The following is a 25,132-nucleotide window of genomic DNA, read 5'->3' on the forward strand; positions in this document are numbered from 1 at the left end:
TAGAACTCTGTATCAAGATATGCTCTCACACACACACTTTAATGATCAATTTAACTATGCTTAGACTCGGCTAAAACTATGAAAGCAAGCAGAGACTTATTTGTACATGTATCAATCAATTGCTTCCACATGCATTAATAATGTGCCTACCCTCAAAAATCTCAAGTTGTTTCCCACTTGATGAAAAGAGTGTACCCTTGACTTGACAAGATCTATCTACAGAGCTACCTCCCCCATGCATAGCATAGTAAGCACTATGCCATGGGGCTGAAGAGTAGATGCAACCTTTTGCTGGAATAGCATTTACAACTATGGGTCCAATTTTGAACGTTTTTCTACCAATAGAAGGAGCTTTTTTGGGAAAATAATAATAATGATGATGATGATGATGAACGGGCCTACATTTTACTAAAGGGGCATGGGCAGGGGCAGGTGTGGAATCCAACTCTAGCCATTTATATCTTCCAAAATCATATGGAAAAATCAGGAACTGTGTAGTGCAAAGTACGTCGACCTCACCACCCGCCACCACATTTTCTTGCCTCCAACCAGTTTACTCTCTTCTCAGCATTCGTAAACCCTTGCATAAGTTTTTAAAAAATAAAACCTTGTTTAATCTGCTTGGCGTCCCCACCAGCAACCCTCTACACTCAATCTCATTATCAACTACAAGAGTACGGCTATTACATCATCATCTTACACATGTGGCCTCATGCTATGCCATACCAATCACTAACCATGGTAAGTGCCCTCATGCTATGCCTATCTGTCTCTCCCTATGGTGAGAATTGGGCACACCCCCAAACCACCGACTTCACACTTGGGGTGCAGGCGCGGGGGGGGGGGGGGGGGGGGGGGGGGGGGGGGGGGGGGGGGGGGGGGGGGGGGGTTGTTTGTTCTTGATGGCAAAGGTTGATCCTAGGCTTTTATTGGCTCGTAGTGAAATATGCAAGTAACGTGCATGGGCAATAGACGGAAGGTATGCCCGTGTGTGCGCACTTATCTCTACGGTCAAGTATAGAATAGGCCTCTTTTTAGGTGGCATGGCTGGAGTGTGGGGTACCTTTGGATGTTCGATAGGTTGGAGCAATTCTTTGATGGGAGAATGGTTTTCTGGTATTGAAGTTTGACAAGAAATGGGCTCCTCCTCTGTCATTAGGACAGTTACTTCTCCAGCGTTTAGTTGCAAGGGAGCAATTCGCGAGTCCCAGTCTATTTGGCATCGATTGTGCCCCATCCATCCTCATCCGAGAAGCACTTCTTCACACATGGTACCTACAAGCATAACATAGAACTTCCCTTCCAAGGTGTTATTTCCAATGTAAAACATAGTAGTGAATGATCCTAGTTGCAAGGACACAGTTCGTGAGTCCTAGTCTATTTGGCATCGATTGTGCCCCATCCATCCTCGTCCGAGAAGCACTTCTTCATGCATGGTACCTACAAGCATAACATAGAAGTTTAGAACTTCCCTTCCAAGGTGTTATTTCCAATGTAAAACATACCAGTGAACGATCCTATGCATGACGTTTTGAATGTGTTTACCCCTTCAACGCTCACTTTTGTGGGTGTCAACAAGGATTGTTGCAAAGCACACCAAGCTTGAGTCCTAGGCCAATCTTTGTGGTCATGCCCCGCTAGAGTCTGGCAAGGTTCACCTCCTAGTCCTCCTCTTCTAAATTGACAACTTGGGCCATGTTAACAGGAATGCGGTGGTTACAGAACTTTTCTTGTCTAGCCTTAACTTCTCGTTGGGGCTCACGTTTTAGTGCAGCTTCTTTTATTTTCTCATCTTTCTTATGATGAACAGCCTTCAAAGGATTCAAAGTTAAAGAACCATAGTAGCACATAAGTTTGCTATTGTTGAAGAATCCTTGCATTTCCACACCACCAAGGGTTTCAATGCGTGTTGATCCTTGTGGGGTGAGTTTGCATACAAGGAACGGTCCCATCCCTTTATACTTTAGCTTGCACTTTTTCGTTTTTGTGTTGTACATGAGAACCATGTCCCCGACTTCGATATCTTTGTATTTGAACTTTTCATTGAACCATCCTTGCATGACAATAAATCTTAACATACAATGCTCATTTACATATCCAAATTAGAGACACACTAAAGTCTAGTCCACCACACAATTTGCACGGCTAGATACTAACACTGAACAGATCTCACAAGTCAAAATAAATTAGCCCACATCATACATGACATAAGTGATAAAAGAAACAACCCAAGTCCAGAGTCCAAGCCTCAAGGTGACATGCAAATAGTAAGGAGATATCATGCATGGCTATTGCGAGTGATGCCATCAAGGAGACTATCATCTATGTTATCCAAGAAAGCCATATCATCAAGACCAACATCTGCAGCATCCAAATCTTCAACCCCACCGTGACCAGGATCTGCAAGTCCATGTGCCTCCTCATCATCCGAGGACTCCTCATCAAGCAATATAAACTTCTCTGGTTTAGGAGAAGCCATATCACCAAGCAAGCGCAAATTAGCACTCACAAAAATCAAGTCATTGACTTGTTTTGTCCCAAATTTGTTCCTCTTCTTGGATGCAACATGGCCGAACACACTCCATAGTTGCTCAATCGGAGAGGAGCTTGCACCTTGAGACAAGATCCTTATTGCCAATGATTGAAGCTGTGGTGTACGAGCCCCATAATCCTCCCACCATAAAGCAGCCCCTATCTTAAACCTATCTCTCTGTGCATCAGCCGATCCAAACCTTCCCAACTTGCTGCGATAAAATCCAAGTTGATCTTTCACCAACCTTTGTTTATCTGCATCACGAACCTGCCTAGAAAGCACCGTCTCCCAACCATCCATCACCTCATCATCGGCCTCTTGTCCACATCCTTGGAACTCGGGATCCAAGACATACGCAGCAGCATGCATAGGAGAATGATAACCATTCCATCGTGCTTCACAGAATTCTCGAACCTTTGCATATTTCTCATCAAACAAGCCCATTTTCCCTATTTTCTTGATCATTCGGTCAGCCCCCTCATAAACCTTGCCAATGCATGGCTCCCGTCCATCTGCAATCCGTATCAAGCGTATGATCGGCTTCATCATAGCATTGATAGTGTTGACTTCATCCCAAAATGTGAAGTCTTGTATGGTTCTTATGCCGGCTCTTGATCAAGAAAGAGGCCATCCCATCCACTCATTGCATACAACCAACTGCTTCAAAGGCAAGTGCACTTTGGATAACCTCTTCATCATGAGAAAGTTATAACCAAAGTGTGTCTCTGAGTACTTCAAGAGATCCTTTTTGGGCGATCTCTTGCGGAATTCATTCAAAATAAACTGATGGTTTTGAATGAAGCTTATTGTCTCCTTGCCTTTTTGAATGTGTGGATCAACCCATGGCAAGCTGCCAACATCTTTCAATAAGTTGCTCAAACAATGAGCAAAGCATGGACTAAATGTGATATGCGGATACCTGCCTTCAAGCTTAAGACCAGCTGCTCTATTTGTTGCCTCACCATCAACTAAGAACTGAATAACATTCTCTGGTCCAACTTTCTTAATACCTTCAGCCCACTCTTCCACAAGCTCATCTGCAGTTTTTCCAGTCCCAGAAGCATCATGTGAGGAAAGGAATTGCATTCTTCCTCAAGAATAAGCAACCATGCCATGAATGGACCTTTTTCGAGTGTCACTCCAGCCATCTGCAATAAGTGACACACCATTCTTTGCCCAACTTTCATGCACATACTCTGAAGCACATTCAATTGCAGCTTTCTCCTTTTGCAACAAGGTGGTGCGTAGTGTCTCATACGAAGGAGGCTTGTATGTTGGGCCATACCGTGCAATCTCCTGGACCATTTCAATGAAATATGGAGACATGGCAACATTGAACTGTATTGTCTCTTTCTCTCTCTCTCTCTCTCTCTCTCTCTCTCTCTCTCTGGATTGCAGGCCCTGGTGCGTGGATATTGTTCTCTCTCTCATCGTGGATTGCAGGCCCTATTGAAGAGATTGGGATACAGAGGATCAAGTTAAGATGCACAGGATGATGTTATTGGAAGAGATGTTTCGTTGCTCTTCGTCTTGAACTTATGTGTATTCAAGGATTGCTTGACACGTCCTCTATCTTTCTCTCTAGGTTTTGGCAACCGTGATTAGATGGTATATCTGTCATGGAAACAGGACATTGGTTTTCGAGAGGAAACAGGACTTTGGTATCGAGGAAACATGCCTATGGTTTATGGGATACAGGTCTTTGGTTTCATGTGGAAAACATGTCTTTGGACAGGTCGTAGTTTTCTCGGGGTTATATGCAAGCTGTGACTATAGGGAAGGACATATGGTTTGGTATAGCCCTACTGCTGTTTGGGAAAGGGTTTGCGGGATCCATAGTAGAGATGGAGAAGACCTTTTCAAGCAGGGAGGTGTTGTACAGATGTGCCTTCTCTATGAATGCTATGTTGTAATAACGAGAGTTCTTAATGAGTGTTGTAATGAATTGTTTTATAATTAATGATTCAACCTAATATAAACATCAATTCAAAACCTTCCTAAAAAGTCAAAGACTGATGACTTTTGATTAATGTTTGATAAAGATTTGGATTGTTTTGTTTTAAATAAAAGATTTATTTATATAGAATATATATATATATATATATATTTATCTATACCTTGAACTCGATGCATTCATGGATGGGAGAGGAGACTATTCACACACACACACACACACACACACACACTCACTCACACACGTGAGTTGAGGGTAAGCAGGGATGTTGTTTTTAATGAGATGAGTAGCTGGTATGTTGCTGAAAAAGAAGCTGTTGGGGCTGATGTGAGTGGAAATGTGGTTGCGCAGAATGCAAGTCAGCAATCACAGTCTTTGAGTGGACTAGGAGAGTCCACTCAAAGACTGTGATTGCTGACTTGCAAATGTGGTTGCGCAGAATGCAAGTCAGCAATCACAGTCTTTGAGTGGACTAGGAGAGTCCTCATCTAGTGGTTCAGTTGATAGACCATGGAGTGGCAGGGCTGCATCATAATACTAGTCCTGGGTGAAACTATAAGGAATCCTATTCGTAGAGGATTCTACAAGTTGTACTTTGTACTCAAATTTCGATCAAGTAAAGAAATATCGCAAGGGGAGCCACTGCATTTTGGGGCCAATCGGAGTCCTTGTACTATTTGCAGGAGCACTCTAGCTCCCCCTGTTTGTTTCCTTTTCCAGATCCCCATGGGTGACGAAGTGTTTTGTGTGCGAGTGTTTGTTTCACCGCCCATCAGAGAAAAGACACCAAGGACAGGGAGTTGTCAGCCAGGAACAAGATGCAGTTGAAGTGTTATGGTGCAAAAGATGGGTTGAAGGCTATGGCTTTCAACACTTTGTCATCAGTGGTATCGTCACGGAGGCTTCATGGGTTCGGAAGGCAGCTTCTTTCTATGTTTAGCAGTGGTGATCTACTATGCTTCATTGGGACTTGTGCTTACCACTTGGGTGGAGTGCAAGCAGGTTTTGGGTGCCTGAGGATGTATCAGATGAGGCTCACCTGGAAGTGGAGGAACTTGATGAGGTTCTTATTCCCGAGCAGATACTGGCACATAAGGAAAGAAAGGTACAAGGTAAAGTTTCCCGTCGCTATCTTGTGAAGTTTAAAGAACTATTCATCGATGGATGCGAAGTGGATGGAGGAGGGTGACTTAGCAGATTCACCTAAGGTATTGCAGCTTTATCTTGATGCCTTTGAGTTGGAGCCAACTCTTGCGGTGGCTCATTCAGGTTCAGCAGAGCATGGGTCTGGAGCATTGCCTGATGCTCAAGAGGGGGGTAGCACCTCCGCTCCCTTGTTACACAGGCTCAATCTTCATCTAGGAGTTGCTTGGTGACATCTTTGTATTCACCCAAGGTACTAAGGCTGACAATACATCTGCTTATGGAACTTCTATGATATTGTGTCTAGTCACATGAGATCATGCTATTTGTGGAGTTGGTCTCCTTTGGAATGGCATGGTTTGGTTTAGCTTAAAGTGTGCAGCAACCTGAGCTAACACTTCGAGATTCTATGAAGGGCATAAGTCTTGCGAGCAGTCCTAGAGATGGTTTGGTTCATGGATATATGGATCGAACTCAATCTGTGCATGTATTTATACACTTTCCAAGGTATTATTGTATTCTAGTGCCATTGGATCCTAGTACCCTTGGGAATACTTGGGAAATACTCTAGATGTGTCAGGATGAGATGCATGTATATTGGTGTGAACTTTATTATGTTCATGGATGCATCACTGAGTATGGCTCCTGCGGGATGGCCATGTACAGAGTGGGTAAAGCATCAAGAGGGACATATGTGGGAAGTACTTAGTGGATGTATAGTTTAGATGCATTGAGTGCTTTCATATGCTCATGTTGTACCTTCAGTCGTGGGTCCTGCAGGGATACCCATGGGTGTAAGGCTTGCAAGCAACCCTGAGACTGTTATTTTGAAGTGGGTAGAGCATCTTGAGGAGCATATTGTTTGCGAATGCATATATGTGTCATGCATATGTTTGTCATATGTAGAATGATGCATGGTTTTGTTTTTGGCTAACATAGGTTACGTGTTTCCACTTGGTTTTAGACTTTTGTTGCAGGTTCTGAAGGAACAAGCAAGAGTTCTTTGTCACTTTGACGTGACAGTATGGCCTTATTGTCCGGCATGATTGTTTCATCACCCAGATGCACTGGAGGGGCATTGCTTTGGTCATATGGGGAATCTTTGCTCATACGATGCTTACTGTGTCATTCAGTGCAATGGAGGACGCTTGCTATTTTTCAAGAGGGGGGTATATTACGACCCTGTGTTTTTCTCTGGACAACAGACAGGTGGGCACGGGCACGGGCACGGGACGGTGTGAACGGCATCAGTTTGGATATGAAAAGAAAACCCATGTGTGTGGCCAGCCCCAGTGTGAAAGGGGACAAAAAGGATTTTCAAGGTTATAAGGTTTTTAAACCTCTGATGATTTATAGTATTACTATTTTTGGGAAGTTTACGTTTTTGCTATTGGCTTTTTGGAGAAAGCACGCGGAATCGCGTTTCTGGCTATAAAGGCGAAGGGTGGCAGATTGTGGATCATCGACGACTGGCGCATGGCGTATGGCGCATCGAGCGATCACGCTGGCATGTGGTATATGCGCGCGCATCACCTTGGACCAGGCGGCTGTGCGTACGAGCTACAGCCAGCAACGGGCGACCAGGCAGGCTACAGCCAGGCGGGCGCCAGGAGGGCGATCTTCTGCAAGTGTGGAAGCAGCCAAGCGGGCAGTGTTCAGCAGCGTGGAACAAGCCGGAGGACTGCATGCGGCCACAGAACGCTTGACTCTTGGAAGGAGGCGAGCTGAAGGAGGCGCCGAGGGGCTAACAGCCGAGAAGTTTTTCTCTCTCTCTCTCTCTCTCGGTGAGTAAGAGGGTATGCAGATTGTGCAGAGAGGAGGTGGAGAGTGAGGAGCATTATGTATGCAGATGCAGAGCATATACAGCCATCAGAGAGAGATATCCCATTTTATTCAGAGAGCCACATTCCCTACGCCAGCTCTTTGAGGCAGCAGACCAGCGCATACTGGGGAGATTCGTTCTAGACATACAGCATCACAGAGAGACATCATTACAGGCTCAAACAGCTCCAGAAGGGGAACGACAGACACAGATTACTACATTTTTTCAAAGATCCACCCCACTCCCAGCCCCTACACAGCAGGGAATTACTCTCCAGAGAGCAAAGACACTCAAAGCCCGTAGGAGACAAAGGACACCTGGCTTTCGGACACCACGCCTATACCAGAGAGAGATGACAGAGATCAGAGCTCAGTTTCACAGAGAGGGTGCAGAGCGACTGGCTCGCTTCAGAGCAGGCTCAGGCATGTTCTTCAAGGAGCTAAGGACACCCCCTTCATTGATGTATACCATTTTATACCCCCAGTATGGTAGAAGATGGAGCTAGCTAGGTTGCATATCATGATTGTATACTCCACGCATAAAGCTTTGCATTCTCCTAGTAGTAGAGCTCCATCCCACTTATTGCACACCCAGATTTAGCTTTTTAGTTCAGTACTTTTTCATTTTGTTGGGATGACAGAGGATACCCCACACAGGTACACTGATTTGTCTCATAGGCCGAGTTCGGTCTTTTGGAAGACGTTAATAAAATCTTTTTCTTTCTTTCTTTCACTCGCTCTCTCTCTCTCAGTGGATTGCAGGCCCTGGTGCGTGGATATTGTTCTCTCTCTCATCGTGGATTACAAGCTCTATTGAAGAGATTCGGATACAGAGGATCACGTTAAGATGCACACGATGATGTTCTTCGAAGAGATGTGTTGTTGCTCTTCATCTTGGACTTATGTGTATTCAGGGATTGCTTGACACATCCTCTATCTTTCTCTCTCTAGGTTTTGGCAACCGTGATTGGATGGTATATCTGTCATGGAAACAGGACATTGGTTTTCGAAAGGAAACAAGACTTTGGTATCGAGGAAACAGGCCTATGGTTTATGGGATTCAGGTCTTTGGTTTATCGATACAAGTCTTTGGTTTCATGTGGAAAACATGTCTTTGGATTCATGTGAATAAGTCGTAGTTTTCTCGAGGTTACATGCAAGCTGTGACTATAGGGAAGGACATATGGTTTGGTATAGCCCTATTGCTGTTTGGGAAAGGTTTTGTGGGATCCATAGTAGAGATGGAGAAGACCTTTTCAAGCAGGGAGGTGTTGTACAGATGTGGCTTCTCTATAGAATGCTGTGCTGTAATAACGAGAGTTCTTGTTTGGAAGTCTTGGGTGCAACTGTAAGGAATCCTATTGGTAGAGGATTCTACAAGCTGTACTTTGTACTCAAATTCTGATCAAGTAAAGAAATACCGCAAGGGGCACCACTGCGTTTTGGGGCCAATCGGAGTCCTTGTACTATTTGCAGGAGCACTCTAGCTCCCCCTGTTTGTTTCCTTTTCCAGATCCCCATGGGTGACGAAGTGTTTTGTGTGCAAGTGTTTGTTCACCGCCCGTCAAATTTCTGGAGACCGGTTTCATGTCTCTCCAAGATTCAATTTTCTGTCAGAAAACAACGAGGGCACTCATATACCCTGATATCTCCTCCCGGAAGCTTGATTTTGCTTGTAAGACTTCCCATCACTTTCACGAGCACCTTCTAGAATAACATCTCTAAAATCAATCAATCAATCCGAACAAAAAAGCTTAGCACTTGAGTAATAAATAGGCATAACGGAGTGATTGACAAGAAATAGGTTCTAGACATGTGTCTCATAGCACCAAAAACGCTATGCTAATGATGTAGGAAGCATGAGAAAAAACAAAGAGGACATCCCCACTTGATGTCCAAGGGAAAAAACCACATGGGAAAAAGTGCCCTTGGTTAAGCCCTGTTCACACATAGCACTACCATAAGTGAGCATATGCCCACAAATCCCCCCTGTAGTGGAAGTGTGAACCTGTACAAGGTAGCAGATCACTCTCTGTATGAGAGTAAGCCCAAAGCTTTGCGGAAAGCTTCAAACTTTTCTCGAGGTAAAGCCTTTGTGAATACATCTGCAACATTATCCTGTGTAGAGCAATAAGATAAACTGATCTCCCCTGCATGTAGCCTCTCTCTGACATAGTGATAATGAATCTCTATGTGCTTGGTACGTGCATGAAATACTGGATTTCGTGCCACGGCCATAGCACTCTGGCTATCAGTGAGAATGGTGGTGGGTGTCTGCTGACACTCACGCAGATCAGCCAATAGTCTCCTCAACCATACACAATCTACTGTAGCTGTAAAGACTGCCCTGTACTCAGCCTCACAAGTAGATGTAGCAACAGTGGGTTGCTTTTTACTCAACCAAGATATGCATGAACTGCCAAGAAAAAAACAATTCCCACTGGTGGATTGCCTGGTATCATAATCACCAGCCCAATCTGAATCACTGTATGCATAAAGCTGCAAGCTGCCCCCCCTGGGATAGAACAAACCAAGATCCAGGGTACCCTTAAGATAACGAAAGATGCGTTTGACTCCTTGTCAATGCTTTGTGCCTGGGCTGTGCATGAATTTGCTCAACAAAGACACCCCAAAATATATGTCTGGCCTCGTGTTACACAAGTAAATGAGGCATCCCACTGCCTGGCTGTAAATGCCGGCCTCAAAAGGCTCTCCAATATCATGCATAGTAAGCCGTACACCTGGTTCTACCGGAGTAGAAATGGGCTTACATTCATCCATGTGAAACCTTTTTAGCAAACTTTTTATGTACTTAGTTTGCTGCATAACAATGCCATCATCTGTATGCATAAACTGTATGCCGAGATAGTAGTGTTAGTGTAAAGGCCCCAAATCTGACATATCAAATTCAGCTTTCAAATCAGCTTTGAAATCTGAAATTTGTGCTTTGCTTGTACCTGTAATGAGCATGTCATCTACATACAAGATGACTATGAGAATATCGGCATCGGTTTTCTTCACATACAATGTGCTTTCAGCTGGACTATTCTCATAACCTTGGCTGGTTAGATGAGCATGTATCTTATCATACCAAGCTCTTGGAGCTTGCTTTAACCCATACAATGCTTTGTGCAACCTGCATACTTTATGTTCCTCACCAGGAACTACAAAACCAATGGGCTGATTTACATATACTTCCTCTTGTAAATCCCCATTTAAGAATGCAGTTTGATGTCCAATTGATGCACTTTCCATCCTTTATGGGCAGCCAATGCTGTCATGTGCACAGTGTGTATCTACCGTGTGCTATACGCATGCAAGACTAGTTTCGAGGCTTGGGGAAGCTTGGAACTAGGCAGGCTGATTGACGAGCTGAGTTAGGGACAGGGAATCCGTGGGGATTTGACAGTGGTATCAGAGCATACCTCGTGAACGAGCAAGTCGGTAGGTAGAGAAGAAGAGGTCGAAGAACGGTATGTGTTAAAAAACTTGCTGTTTTTTTTGTACATACTGCAGTTTTCAGATTTGGTATGTGTTTTTTCTTCATCAAAGAAACCCATGTTGTTGATGGGAGATGGTAGTGTAGTAGGGTTGCTTGCTTTGCAAGGAAGAGAGGGAGTTTTGTGCGGTCGCATGAGAGAAAACAGAAAAAAAAGAGAAGAAAAGCACGTTGGCTTTTTGGCGCACGTGAGCGAAGGAGAGCAACGTTTGAGAGGTAGCGGTGGTGGGTGTAACGCTGGTGCATGGGCTTGCGTAGCAAGACAGGCCACGCCCACGTTGGCGCCTAGGATAGGCGGGCTGGTGCCCAGGCCACGTGGCCTTGTGGCCAGGCTAGCGCAGCCAGTCCAGGCGGCGCCTAGGCCAAGCGGGCAGCGCCCAGGCCAGCCCAGGCCTACGCAGGCGCCCCAGCCAAGCCTACGCAGCCTAGCGCACCGGCCAGGCCAGGCCACGTACAGCCGCCCAGGCACTCGTGGCAGGCGCAGGATGACGGATCAGCCAGGCAGTCGGCAAGCGTGCAGGCGACGGCCAGAAAGCAGCATGGCGACGTCAGCTCACTGGCGGGCTAATCCAGGCGCCGGCAGATTAATCCTGGAGGAAAAAAAAACATAAGGAAAGCACGTTTTTTTCTTAGCTTTCGTTTTTTTTTTTTTTTAAGAATTTAAAACTTTCAAAGTTTTAAAAGAATCCTCCAAGATTTCAAGGGTTTCAAAGGTTTCAAGATGTTTTTTTAAGAAAAGAGAATATATATATCTATATATATTAAAATATATATATATATCCATATATATATATATATATATATATATATATATATATATATATATATTTATTCACCCAAAAAAAAACACAAAAGCTAAAGCAAAAGCTAAGCAAGCCTAGCTTTTCGAGTTTTTTTTGGCTTTTGGGAAACCTTTATAAACCCCCCTCAAGTGGGCTTCTTGCCACACATCTCTCAAGTTCTCAAGTTTTCAAGCTCTCAAGCTCTCGAGTTCGCTCGCACTTTCATTGTGCAAAGATCGAATTTTCTCTCCACGTACCCTCTTCACGATGTCGACCCAAGAATCGGAGTTGGAGCCCCTCATGGAACGCGAAGGCTTGCCGGCTACGGAAGGTACCAATGCCGATCTTTTTGACGATTTTGTGTCAAAATCAGATTTCCAAGAGTTCAAAGTAGCTCTCGAAGCTTCTTCGACGAAACGTCAGGCACAAATCGCAGCCCAGATGCAAGCTTTGCAGAACTCCATCGCTCTCTTGACCACTACCCTCTCTACTTTCTCGGGTATGGATACCTTGGCTTCAGCTTTAGGCCCCAACATTACTCCGGAACCGTTCGGGGGCGAGCAAAAGCAGCGAACCAAGGAGATCGTGGACACGTGGCTACACAAGTGGCAAGTTCACTTTCAGTTTCATATTTCATCCATATGATGATGGAAAGAAGATACAGTTAGCAGCAGGTTTCCTGTCCGGCAAAGCTTTGCTTTGGTGGAAGGAACTGAACCCAAAGCCAACGACTTGGGCACAATTTGAAGACGTCTTCAAGAAAGAATTCCTCAAGAAAGAGGATGATTATGATGTTGTTGCCCGGTTTTCAGCTTTGACCATGACCTCGCAGCACCTCACTTATGAGGTCTACCTCCAGAAGTTTCGTAACTTGCAGATGAAGGCTACAAAGATGGATCCCACTACTCTTTTGGGGTTTTTCGTTAGCTGGTTTACCAGACTCGTACCGATTACAGGTTAAAAATAACAAATGCAAAACATTGGACGAGGCCATTCATTCAGCTCGTATCTATGATGATACGATGGTCTCTTCCAAGTCAAAACCCGTTACCAAGCAGGGGAACAAGCATAAAAGAAAGTTCTCCGCACCTATGGCTAACACGACTGAAGGCAAGTCTTCGGACCAACCTTCGAAGAATTCAAGTTCGACACCAGCGAAGAAGAAACGACTCCTTAGGGCTTTAAAGCTCAAGAAGGAAGGACGTTGTTTTATCTGCGAAGAAAAAGGACACATGCGTAACGAGTGCCCAAAGCAAAAGGGTACCAAGACAAACGCAGGACCCAAGCCAAAGGCAGCTAACCAGTTGTCTTTGACCGGTAAGTCAATTACTGTACTTTCTCGCCCTAGTACTTGTTCTGATTGTCTGTTCGATTCTAAAGTATTTGGCATGCATGATCTTCTCTGAGTTTATGGAGAAGTGTGTTGAAATTTGAGCATAATGATGAGCTATGGTGGATCAAACACTAGAATCAACATCATTAACAAAGTGATTAGCAAATGATTAAGACGTAATTAATGAATAATTAGCAAATAGATTAATGTAGGCATGGATACTCAAAAACCAGCAAATTCTCATTAGGGCTATGCCTCAATTTATAGAGTTTACATCAAGCATCAAATCCCATTGATTTCTCCATGATTCACTCCCAGAATATCTCCACCTCTTGCCTGATTCTCTCCACCTCTTCTCTTTTCCCTGAATATCTCCCAGAATAACTCCACACTCCTAAATTCTCTCATGCTACCCTTTATTCTCTCCCAGTAGATTCTTCTCACCTTTTCACAGGTTCTTTCACAATTACATCTCCTCTTTTACAGCCTCTAACCAAGGGCTTGTTCCCGCACACACCCTATTCACTTGTATTTTCAACACCTCCCCTCAAGTGAATACTCCTAGTACACCTAGACCCTATACCAAGTTTGCCTCCCCTTCCTTGATAGTCCGCGACCAGTGTCTACTCCTCCCCTCAAGTTATCTTAGCACACCTGGACCCTGTATCAAGTTTCTTTCTTACTTGACAGCCCGCGACCAGTGCCTCAAGTCCCTAAACTCCATAGTCCTTGACACACTCTCTCTCTCAATGTGTCCAAGGCTACTATAAGTGCCCGCGACCTTGACTAAAGTGCTCACACATACATCTACCACGTGGCCTACATCATCGGTGGCTCAGAGGTGGTTTTACTTTGTTGGGGCAGGTTACATTGGGTTCTCTCTCTCTCTCTCAGAGATTTTCACATGGCTCCTCACTCTTTGGAGCCTCACATCTTCTCTTGTCTTCAGTCTTCTTGTCGTGGTAGCTTCTCTCCATGCGTCCGTCTCTTCTTTCAGTCTTCTTGGGGCAGCTTCTCTTCTCGTGTCCATGTCTTCCTTTAGATCTTCTTGGTGTGGATCTTCCTCTTGGAAAGAGATATTCTTCTTCTTTCATGGCTGGGGTCATGAGCTCGTCCGTTAGGTCATTTTGCTCCATGTGAGCAACATGTTTCAATGTTTTGCTGACAGTTCCTTTGGGCTTTTTATGTTTATCTTGTATCATTATGCAATGCAAACCCAAATTTATGCGGGAGGTCTTACCTCTTGCCTTATTCTGGACAAGGGTAGTGTCTCTTCCCATTTTTACACTGATGTAATGTGCCCAATACATAATGCGTATAGCATTCATTCTCATGCACATTCCAAATGTAACTCTGGCTGTGAATAATCTTGAACTTGAGTGAGATTTACAGGCATTAACCAAGGGTTAAATGCAAAATGATGATTTTCACAAATTTTATCAGCACAATTTTCCCAGAAATTACATTAAATCAAGGGTAACCAATTTGTACGGGATGGTTGGAGTATCAAACCAACTCCGATTTGCAATCTGAAGCTTTAGGGATCTGTATCACATACCTAATGGATAATTTGAACCCTCAATCGCACCAAAATACAGTGATTAGCACTGATTAATCACTGATTAGCAAATTAATGCTCTGTTTTGTGTGCAAAAAACAGAGTATACGGGGAGTCCAGATCTGGTGTCTTCCACTTCAAATGAGCTCAAATGCTTTCAAAGGCATCAATAGCAATGAGTCTAGTAGAGGATTAAGCCAAGAAACACAAGACTTGACCAAATATTGAAAGCTTAATCTCTGTTTTACCAAAGTCACCTGCAGATTTGATGAAGAGCTTGGATCTCACTGTAGACTTGATGAAACTCAATTCTGTCTTCACCAACTTGTAGAGCATGCTTGATTACACCTTGGGCTAGGAGGAATTGAAACAATTTGATTTGAGCAAGGAGAAATCTGCAGTTTACTCAGAAAAAAACGCGCCGGCCAAAACGTCGATTTCTCTCGAGTTTCTTCGCGGTTTGCTGCGTCGTCTAGATGAGCATGAAGCCAAGGATGTTAGCTACCATATGCTAGAAGCTTGTGCCCTAATTCTATGTGTGCAAGGTGCTAGAGATCCTCCACTGGCTGGGGGTGAAGGGGAGAAGTAAAAACTCACTAAAATTTTGATTATTTGCTAATTTTCTACTAATCCTAATTAATTAACTAATGGGCTCATAAATCTGATGGATTCTAGGCATGGCTCTGATACCATGTTGAAATTTGAGCATAATGATGAGCTATGGTGGATCAAACACTAGAATCAACATCACTAACAAAGTGATTAGCAAATGATTAAGACGTAATTAGTGAATAATTAGCAAATAGATTAATGTAGGCATGGATACTCAAAAACCAGCAAATTCTCATTAGGGCTATGCCTCAATTTATAGAGTTTACATCAAGCATCAAATCCCATTGATTTCTCCATGATTCACTCCCAGAATATCTCCACCTCTTGCCTGATTCTCTCCACCTCTTCTCTTTTCCCTGAATATCTCCCAGAATAACTCCACACTCCTAAATTCTCTCATGCTACCCTTTATTCTCTCCCAGTAGATTCTTCTCACCTTTTCACAGGTTCTTTCACAATTACATCTCCTCTTTTACAACCTCTAACCAAGGGCTTGTTCCCGCACACACCCTATTCACTTGTATTTTCAACAAAGTGAATGGCCATAAAATTCACATTCTGTTAGACCCTGGCAGTTCGCATAACTTTATTAACTACAAACTTGTGCAGAAATTGAGTCTTGATACAACACTCAGCGACCATACCTATGAGGTACGTCTACCTGCGAGCAGACAAGTTTGGGATCGCAAGGTGGAGATGCTTCCAATCCAGATTCAGGACTACAAAGATACTCTGGAATGCTATGTTATGCATCTGAAAAATGTAGACTTGTTATTAGGGATTGAGTGGTTTAAGACTCTTGAAGTCCAGATAGATTGGTCTAGTCATATTTTTTCTTTTCAGCATAGGGACACCAAGTATAGTATTTTAGGTGATTGTATTCATCCCTCTCAGGGACCTCTTGTAAATACTATTGATTTTGGAAATATAATGGATTCTTCTTTGTATACTGCTTTCCATTGTGTCTTGATTCCACTTTCTTCTTTTCTCATCCCTTCCATGGATGTGAATGAATTAAGTGTGTTTGAAAGCAAAGAATTACAGAAGATACTTGATTCGTTTCAAGATGTATTTCCTAAGGAACTGCCATCAGGTTTACCACCTGAACGGGCAGTAGATCATCGTATTGACTTGATCCCTGGTGCTCATCCTGTGAGTATTCCACCTTATAGGATGAGCCAAGCTGAGGAAGATGAGTTGGCTAAACAACTCGAAGATTATTTGAGAATGGGCCAGATCCGTCCAAGTAAATCACCTTGGGGTGCACCTGTGTTGCTTAGGAGAAAGAAGGACAATACTTGGAGAATGTGTATAGATTACAAGAGATTGAACAAGCTCACAATTAAGAACCGTTATCCTCTCCCTAGATCCGATGACCTGATTGACCGGTTAGCAGGAGCGAAATATTTCACGAAGATAGATTTACGTACTGGCTATCACCAGATACGTATTCATGAAAGGCATGTCGAAAGAACCGCCTTTCGGACTAGGTATGGCCCTTACGAGTTTCTCGTATTACCTTTTGGGTTAACCAATGCTCCAGCCACTTTCCAGCAAATGATGAACGATCTTTTTCGTGAACATTTGGGAAAATTTGTGGTGGTGTTCCTGGATGATATTTTGATATATAGTCGTACTCTTGAGGATCATGTCAGACACCTCACGATTGTCTTATCTATTTTGAGACAGAATCGACTATATGCTAAGTTAAGTAAATGTGAGTTCTTTATGACCGACATCATTTACTTGGGACACAAGATCACTAGAGATGAATTGAGCATTGACTATGACCGAGTTCAGAAGGTTTTAGACTGGCCTATACCACGAACAGTGAAACAACTTCGTTCTTTTCTCGGTTTTGTTGTTTTTCTTCGGAAATCTGTACGGGAGTAGTCTCAGCTCACACTACCGATGACCGACTTATTAAAAGGTCGTGGACGTAAGTCCAATCAGCCTATCACTTGGAATAACGATTTGGATATGGCCTTCAGACTTTTGAAAGATAAAGTCAAGGAAGCACCTATCTTAGCATTGCCTGATCCTAGTCGGCCTTATGTTCTTGAAACTGATGCCAGTGACTATGCTATCGGGGCTACTTTATTTCAAGATGGTAGACCGGTTGCTTTTGAAAGTAAAAAGCTAGACGACACTCAATCTCGTTGGCCAACCCTTGAGAAGGAGCTTTATGCTGTGATTCATGCTCTCAAGGTTTGGAGACATTATTTATATGGCTCGTGTGCTATACGCATGCAAGACTAGTTTCGAGGCTTGGGGAAGCTTGGAACTAGGCAGGCTGATTGACGAGCTGAGTTAGGGATATACTAACGGGCGGGCACCCAAGTATGGACGGGCGGGCGGCCAAGTGTGGACGCTCGATGACCGGCCAAGAGCCTATAAAAGGGTGGCCAAGGTTAGTTATTGTATTATAGAGAGTCTCGCGAGTTTGTGAGAGCTCTATGGTCTTGGAGCCTGGATCTAGTGCAGACGTGCACCTGCTTTATGCAGCCGAGGCCGGCAGCAATCTCGAGGCCCGCGAGGGCAGCTTCGTGGCGGTATGGGACGTCGCGAGGAGGAGATTGGTCGGTACATCAACCTAGTTAGCTCAGCTCGTGGCTCGGTGGGGACAGCCAAGACTGTGGGCTCGCCCACGGCTGTCATGGTTGGGAGGTGAGTCAGGCCTGCACCCCCTTGCTTGTTTGTTTGTTCGTTTGTTTGCAGGATTCGAGTTTCGAACCAAGGTCGATCACGAGGGGATCCGTGGGGATTTGACAAATGCAATCACTGATCTTATTGTGGTCATTCTCGAAAGTAGGAGCAAAAGTCTCTTCATAATCTATTCCCTTTTTCTGGGAGTAGCCTTAACCCACAAGTCTTGCTTTGTACCTGTCAATAGTACCATCAGACTTTCTTTTGACTTTGTACACCCACTTTGTTCCAATTACATGCTTGCCTTTAGGCAATTCCACAAGATCCCATGTATTGTTCTTCATTATAGAAGAAATTTCAGCTTGCATAGCTTGCAACCAATGCTCATTCTCATGTGCTTCTTCATAAGAAGAAGGCTCTTCTGAATCAAAGAGACCACCCATTGCGAATGCAGACTCCCCACGATGTACATTCAAAGCATGGCTGAAACTAGCCCTTGTTCTACCTGTGAGTGAAGCTGCAAGTTTGCTTTCTTGCAAAGTTTTCAGCAACCATCTTGGCACTGACTTGGCTGTGTCTGGCTGTTTGCTCTTCCCTGACAAGATCTTCCACTTCTTCCACAGAAGGGGGCTGAATGGCTGGCTGTTCCACATGTTCTACATGTGGATTTTCTTGTGTAGGGGCTGGCTGATCTGAATCCCCCCTAATTGCAATGGGTAAAAGTCCATCAAACATGTCCTGTATGCCTGTATCATTGCTTTTATACAAGCTGTACATGGGCTGTTCTGAATTTTCAGCAAATACCACATCTCTACTGACAAAAATCCTTCGTGTAGTTGGATTATAAAGACGGTATCCTTTGCTTTCATTGCTGTAGCCCACAAAAATGCATTTAATTGCTTTGTCATCTAGCTTTGTTCGGAGTTGTTCTGGCACATGTGCATATGCCAAACACCCAAATGTACGCATATAATCCACTGTTGGCTTTCGGCTATACCAAGCCTCAAATGGTGTTATGGTTTTCAAAGCTTTTGTTGGACACCTGTTCAACACATGAGTTGCACACATTATAGCTTCCATCCAAAATTTGTGAGGCAACTTTTGTGCTTTCACCATGCATCTTGCCATCTCCATGAGAGATCTATTTTTCCTTTCAGCTACACCATTCTGCTACGGTGTATAAGGCACAGTACATTGGTGTTTGATGCCTTTTTGAAGCATATAATCATTGAATGCATTTGACATGTATTCTCCACCTCTATCTGAGTGGAGTGTTTGGACTTTACATCCACACATATTTTCAGCCATTGCTACAAAGTGTTGAAAGCATGTAAACACATCTGCTTTCGCTTTCAAAGGGTAAGCCCAAGCAAACCTGGAGTAGTCATCAATGAATGTGACGAAGTAAAGATGCCCCCCTATGGATGGTGTCCGCATTGGACCACATACATCACTATGTATGAGCTGTAATTTACTTTCAGCTCTAACAGCTCCATCTTTGGGGAAAGGTTTTCGTTGCATCTTTCCCAAAATACACCCCTCACATACATGTCTTGGTGGAGACTGAAGACACGGCATATTATCAACCATATGATGCTTCTGCAAAAGCATCAAACTCTGAAATTTTACATGCCCAAAACGAGCATGCCATAGCTCTGCATCATGCATAGCAAGAGTGTGGGCAGCCACTGTATTTGCATCATAAGTGCGCTTGTCATAGCTGTCCAGCTTATACAAGCCTTTGTATCGTGTTCCAGAAGTGACTATTTCATAACCCTTTGATGGGTCTTTTACCAAACACTTCCCATCTTCAAATTCAACCTTTAAACCTTGGTCATTTATGGTTGAGACGGAGAGCAGATTTTTCTTTATTCCTGGAACATACAATACATTTCTCATACATATATTGGCACCATTGGCTGCAATAAGTATGACATGACCAATTTCCTTTACTGGGTATGTGGTATGATCTGCACATGATACAGTGCGGCCATTTGAAGCATAAACCAAGTGCTGAAATACATCTTTGCATGAAGTGTTGTGGCTCGAAGCACCACTATCAAAATACCATGATGCATACAATACATTTCTCATACATATATTGGCACCGTTGGTTGCAATAAGTATGACATGACCAATTCCCTTTACTGGATATGTGGTATGATCTGCACATGATACAGTGCGGCCATTTGAAGCATAAACCAAGTGCTGAAATACATCTTTGCATGAAGTGATGTGGCTCGAAGCACCACTATCAAAATACCATGATGCATGCTGTCTGTCAGATGCAATGCAAGACATATCAGTGTCTGAAGCACTTGGTGTGTCACTAGTGCATGTGACCAAAAAAGTGTACTCTTCCTGGATTACATTAGCTGATTGCTATGCTTTGTCATCAAAAGAGTCTGCTACTGCATTGCCTGCTTCTTTCCTTTTCTCTTTTGCAATCCGCTTCCTACATTCACTGATGTAGTGTCCAAGCTTAGGGTAGTAGTGACATTTGCCCTTCTTTTTGGGCTTGTTTGCATCCCCTTTGTCAGACTTTTCACCACTAGAAGAGGACTGTCCATGACCAGCCTTGCTAGACTGTTGTCCCCCATGCCTAAAGCTCTTTGCTTTACCCTTATCCTTGGCTGTAAATGCCTTTTCTCCACCACGGTTGCTCGATAAGTTTGCTCTTGTTTGCTCTTCCTGCAAGAGTAAACCCACGAGCTCTTCAAAAGTGACGGGATCAGCACCTCCTCTCATTGAGAGGTTGAGAGAGGTGTGAAAGCCCAAGTAGGAAGGCGGTAAAGAATGAAGAGTGTTGGTGGCCATCTGTCTGTCTGGGATAACCTCATCAATGTTGAGCAATTGTTCCTGCAAATCTTTCACTTTGGTGAGATGATCTGCCATGGAGTCACCCTCATCCATAGAAAGAAGATCCAATTGCCTCTTCAAGTAGGCAACTCTTGCCTTGTTGCGTACCTGATACATTGCTTCCAATGTGTCCCATGCAAGCTTCGATGTCTTGCATGAACAAATGTGCGGAATAATAGTCCTTTTCATTGAAAGGGCTATCAATGACATGGCCTGTGCATCTCTAGAGTCCCATCTCTTCTGCTCTTGTGTGGGAGCAGGATCTACATCAGGAGCTCTTTGAGCACCTCCCCTTTGAGGCGTGGCTGGCTGTATGGTAAGTGGGCGTGTGTCATCACCACACACGATGCCCCAAAGCCCTTTGGCTACCAGCAAATTACGGATCATGAAAATCCAGAGGGAGTAGTAATGTGCACTGCCAGGCAACCAAATGTCATGTGCAAATGTATGCCTGCAAATCAAAGCAAGTGTAAACCTGCACCAAATTGTCCAATTACACACAATGTGTATACATACGCGACAAATTGCAGCTGTAATGCCCAATTACATGCTCCAATCTGAAAATCCCCAATTTTTATGCACTCCAATCGCTTCAATGTGCATCTAATTGGCCAATTTCCACAAAAGCCCCAAATTTCTGCAAATGTAAGAGGTTCAATTTGCTGATTTTGACCTCAATTTTGAAAACCCCCAAATTGCAGGCAAAGCAAAATGCCCAATTTTTTTCAATCTGTCCTGAAATTGAGAAATCCCCCAAATTGCCTGAATCCTGTACCACCTGCAAGCTTTCAAATCTTCCTGGCAAACCCCCAAAATTTGTCGAATCTGGAGCGGAGTGCCTGCAAAGCTTATTTTGTTTACTTTGTTTAATATTTCTAATTGCTGAAACAAAGGTACCTGCACGTGTGGACAGCACTGATGCACAGTCGGGAAGAATGAACTTAAGCCAGGAGACACTTCGAGGACTCTTAGCCCATTGGTTGATGTGCAGACGACAGAAAGCAGTAGCATTACCTATCGCAAATGGGGACGGGCAATCCAGTCGTGAAGAAGCATGGGCGCTGAGCTTGGGCGGACGGAGGCAGTGGCCTCTGGGCGGCAGACCAGCAGAGGCACCTGAGTTGCAGGTGTCGAGGAGGGCGCACGCAGCTGCCAAGCCAGGCGGAGGCAAGGCGGCGCCAGAGACCCGGCGGCGGCAGCGGAACACACAACGGGCAGAGGCTGCGAACAGCGGGCAGAAGCAATACAAGGGAGGCGAGCACGGCGCTGGAGCCGGAAGCCGTTACCTGGCACGAGTCGCTGGCGGGTGCGTGGCGGACAGGTCGACGGGCACGCACGGTAGTCGACGGCCGGGAGCCGTGGAAACGAAGCAGCAACAGAAGCCATCGAACGGGCGATGCTAGGCAGCCAAGACCGATGGACGGAGCTGACGGGGACGGAACAGCCGGGACGGAGTTGCTGTCGGATGAACGGAGCAGGCGCTGGAGTATCGCCGCCGGTTACAGAGGCGGTGCCGCCCGCAAGGATGGGCTCCCCACTAGTGCCGCCCGTCTCTAGTGGCCGGACGGTGAAGCAGCGACGGAATCGACGGACGGACGACGACGGAAAAACACAGGCGACGGACAGAACGACAGTTTTCGATGGAATTTCGACGACGGAATTCCACAGTCAGCAGCAGTTTTGCTGGGGCAGAAATCCACAGGCAGCTCCCAGCTCTAATACCAAATGTTGGGTGTTGGACTCACACACTCACACACACAAACCTGCACATTAGGGTTAGGTGCAGGGTAGAATAGCTCACACACAAAAATGAGAGAGAGAGAGAGAGAGAGAGAGAGAGAGAGAGAGAGAGAGAGCCAAAAGTGTGGTATCCACAAAATGCAAGTCAACCCTTGCATGTGTGCCACATCCATATAATATAGAAGTACAAAATATTATATGTTAAGAGTGTACTTTCACACTTGATGTCCAAGGGGAAAAACCACATGGGAAAAAGTGCCCTTGGTTAAGCCCTGTTCACACATAGCACTACCATAAGTGAGCATATGCCTACAATTGAGTCTAGCCTCGATTAGAATTTCACCAATTTTAGTTAGAAAAGCAAGGCGATCCTTTTTTCACTGGTTAGAGATTTGTTTTTTTCTGGCGTGTGTCTGAGAGAGAGAGTGTGTGTGTGCCACGCCAGGATCCATACCAGAGTTCTTTTTCTTAGCTTCCTGTTTTTTTTGAGCTATGGACGCCATTGACTGGGGTGATTTGTCCCAAGTACGGGACGTGGATGATGAGCGGGGCATCCGTTGAAAGAAGGGTGTCCATCCCTACCTTCTGAAGAAGCAGGCAAGGCTTGTTCAGAGGTAGTGGAGCCATCCGATTCTTCGAAGTACAGCAAGGTGTTTTCGGTAGTGGGCAACCGAGTTCTCCCACCAAAACAGTCCTCGATCAACCCCCTTTCTAGGTGGATTTGGCCTGATGCAACATATTACACCCTCCATTGAATCTACCTTAAGAATCCGGATGGAGTTTGAGGATGGTGTTGAAAGACAATACTTTGGTACAGGTTTCAGGGTTTCTCCTTCCTTATTGCTCACGGCAGGGCACTGCACAAGTAGAGAAGCCGTGGGGGTATTCAAGAGGACTTTTGGATGCTTTGGCAACCCGAACGTCCAATTCATGTGGCTTCCAACCTCAAATCTAAGAGTACCTTTAGCTCCTGTAATTCAAGGGACAAGCTAGGGTGAAAATGTCTCAACCAAGGGCCTTCGTTGGAGTGCTCTAATTTCTCAATTTTAGCAGGGAACTTGACATATGGAGATTTGCTATTGCCTTGCTCGCCAAGGTTTCCCGGGGTAAAAGACATAGTTGTCTTGTCTTTCCCAGATGTGGAGGGGTTTTTTGGCTACTGCAAATAAGGACCTAGCTAACATGGAAGATAGCATAATTTGGCAAGCCTACATGCCATCCATGGCCTTGGAAATTGCACAGCCAGTTTAGCAAAAAGCAAAGGAGGAGAATGTTGGGGTGGATGCATTTCAAGGCTCAGATTTGCTCACAGAGGTACACATGGAGGTGAAGGACGTGCTTCGCAATCACCTTCAATCAACATTTGTTGGGCACAAAACAGGGATGATGGTTGCATCGGTCGGTCTTGTCATTTTGGAGGATGGGAACAATGAGTGCATTGGCACCACAACTTCGCTCTTGGAAGGCAGCTCTGGAGGAGCCATTTGTCCGCTTTCAATTCCATGTTATTTTATTGGGATCCACGGTGGCGGGAGCCGAGGTTTTGACATTAACATTGGTACTTCCACAGATAACTATGAATTATGTGTAGAGTATCTTAGCAAAGTTCTACCGACACTACCACCTCCACATGCAAACTCTTGGCTGTCATTTGATCTTCATCCCTTCTTTGAATCGTTGCTTCGTCATGCTCATGAAGGTGATGGGAAGTCCTCATGGATCAAGGAGGCTTACAAGCAAAAGCAAGCTTTCAAGAGGAGACATCAGGGTACATGAATGTCCTCTTTGTTTTTTCTCATGCTTCCTACATCAATAGCATAGCGTTTTTGGTGCTATGAGACACATGTCTAGAACCTGTTTTTTGTCAAAGCCTACTTATTAGTCAAGTGCTAAGCTTCTTTTTTTTTTTTGATTGATTTTAGAGATGTTATTCTAGAAAGTGCTTTCCTGAAAGTGATGGGAAGTCTTACAAGCAAAATCAAGCTTCCGGGAGGAGATATCAGGATATATGAATGTCCTCATTGTTTTTTGACAGAAAATTGAATCTTGGGGAGACACATCACTATTAACTATCAAACCGATCAAGTTACATACACTTCAACAATTATCTTGAGCAAGGTAGCATAAAACAAAAATTATAAATAATCACGTGGGAGAGTATTGGGTGCAATCTATCCTCCTCTCCTCCCCCAAGAAGTGTCAGCGTACTCGCACTTCTTGTGTATTTATATCTTTATTAACAAACATTGTCCACGTGCCAAAAATAGTTACACGCTCTTGCATGGGCTTGTCCTTTACAAAAAATAGGAGTTGGTTTTATCAAAAGCTTAAATAAATCTTTTCCATCCAAATCACTAAGGAAAATACATATAAACTCCCAAGGACTAGTTCGCGTACAACCAAATTAATAGATCCACGTCCATGTATAACAAAAGTAGGCAGTTAATAAAATACAAAAATATCTTGTAGTAAATAACACGGTTAAAATACCAAAATCATTGGCTATCTCCTCAGTGCCAAAATACTAAAAGGAAAACCTTCTCGATAATTGCTCACGTCAAATTATCTCCATCATGTTCTACCCATACCAGTTTACGAGCACAAAACTCGTCAATCTCACCAACTTACAAGTTGTCCATTTAAACATATTAC

At 44.2% G+C, this 25,132-nt stretch overlaps 1 protein-coding gene across 9 annotated transcripts in view; it reads right to left on the reverse strand.

The window, feature by feature from the left end:
* Window positions 1-25,132, reverse strand: part of LOC147636500 (GPI inositol-deacylase A-like) — a 153,149-nt gene that overhangs the window by 80,265 nt on the left and 47,752 nt on the right. The gene's annotated exons all lie outside the window — the stretch shown is intronic.

Source organism: Cibotium barometz, chromosome 8 (assembly GCF_041138505.1).
Source record: "Cibotium barometz isolate CiBa-2024 chromosome 8, ASM4113850v1, whole genome shotgun sequence".
NCBI lineage: Eukaryota > Viridiplantae > Streptophyta > Polypodiopsida > Cyatheales > Cibotiaceae > Cibotium > Cibotium barometz.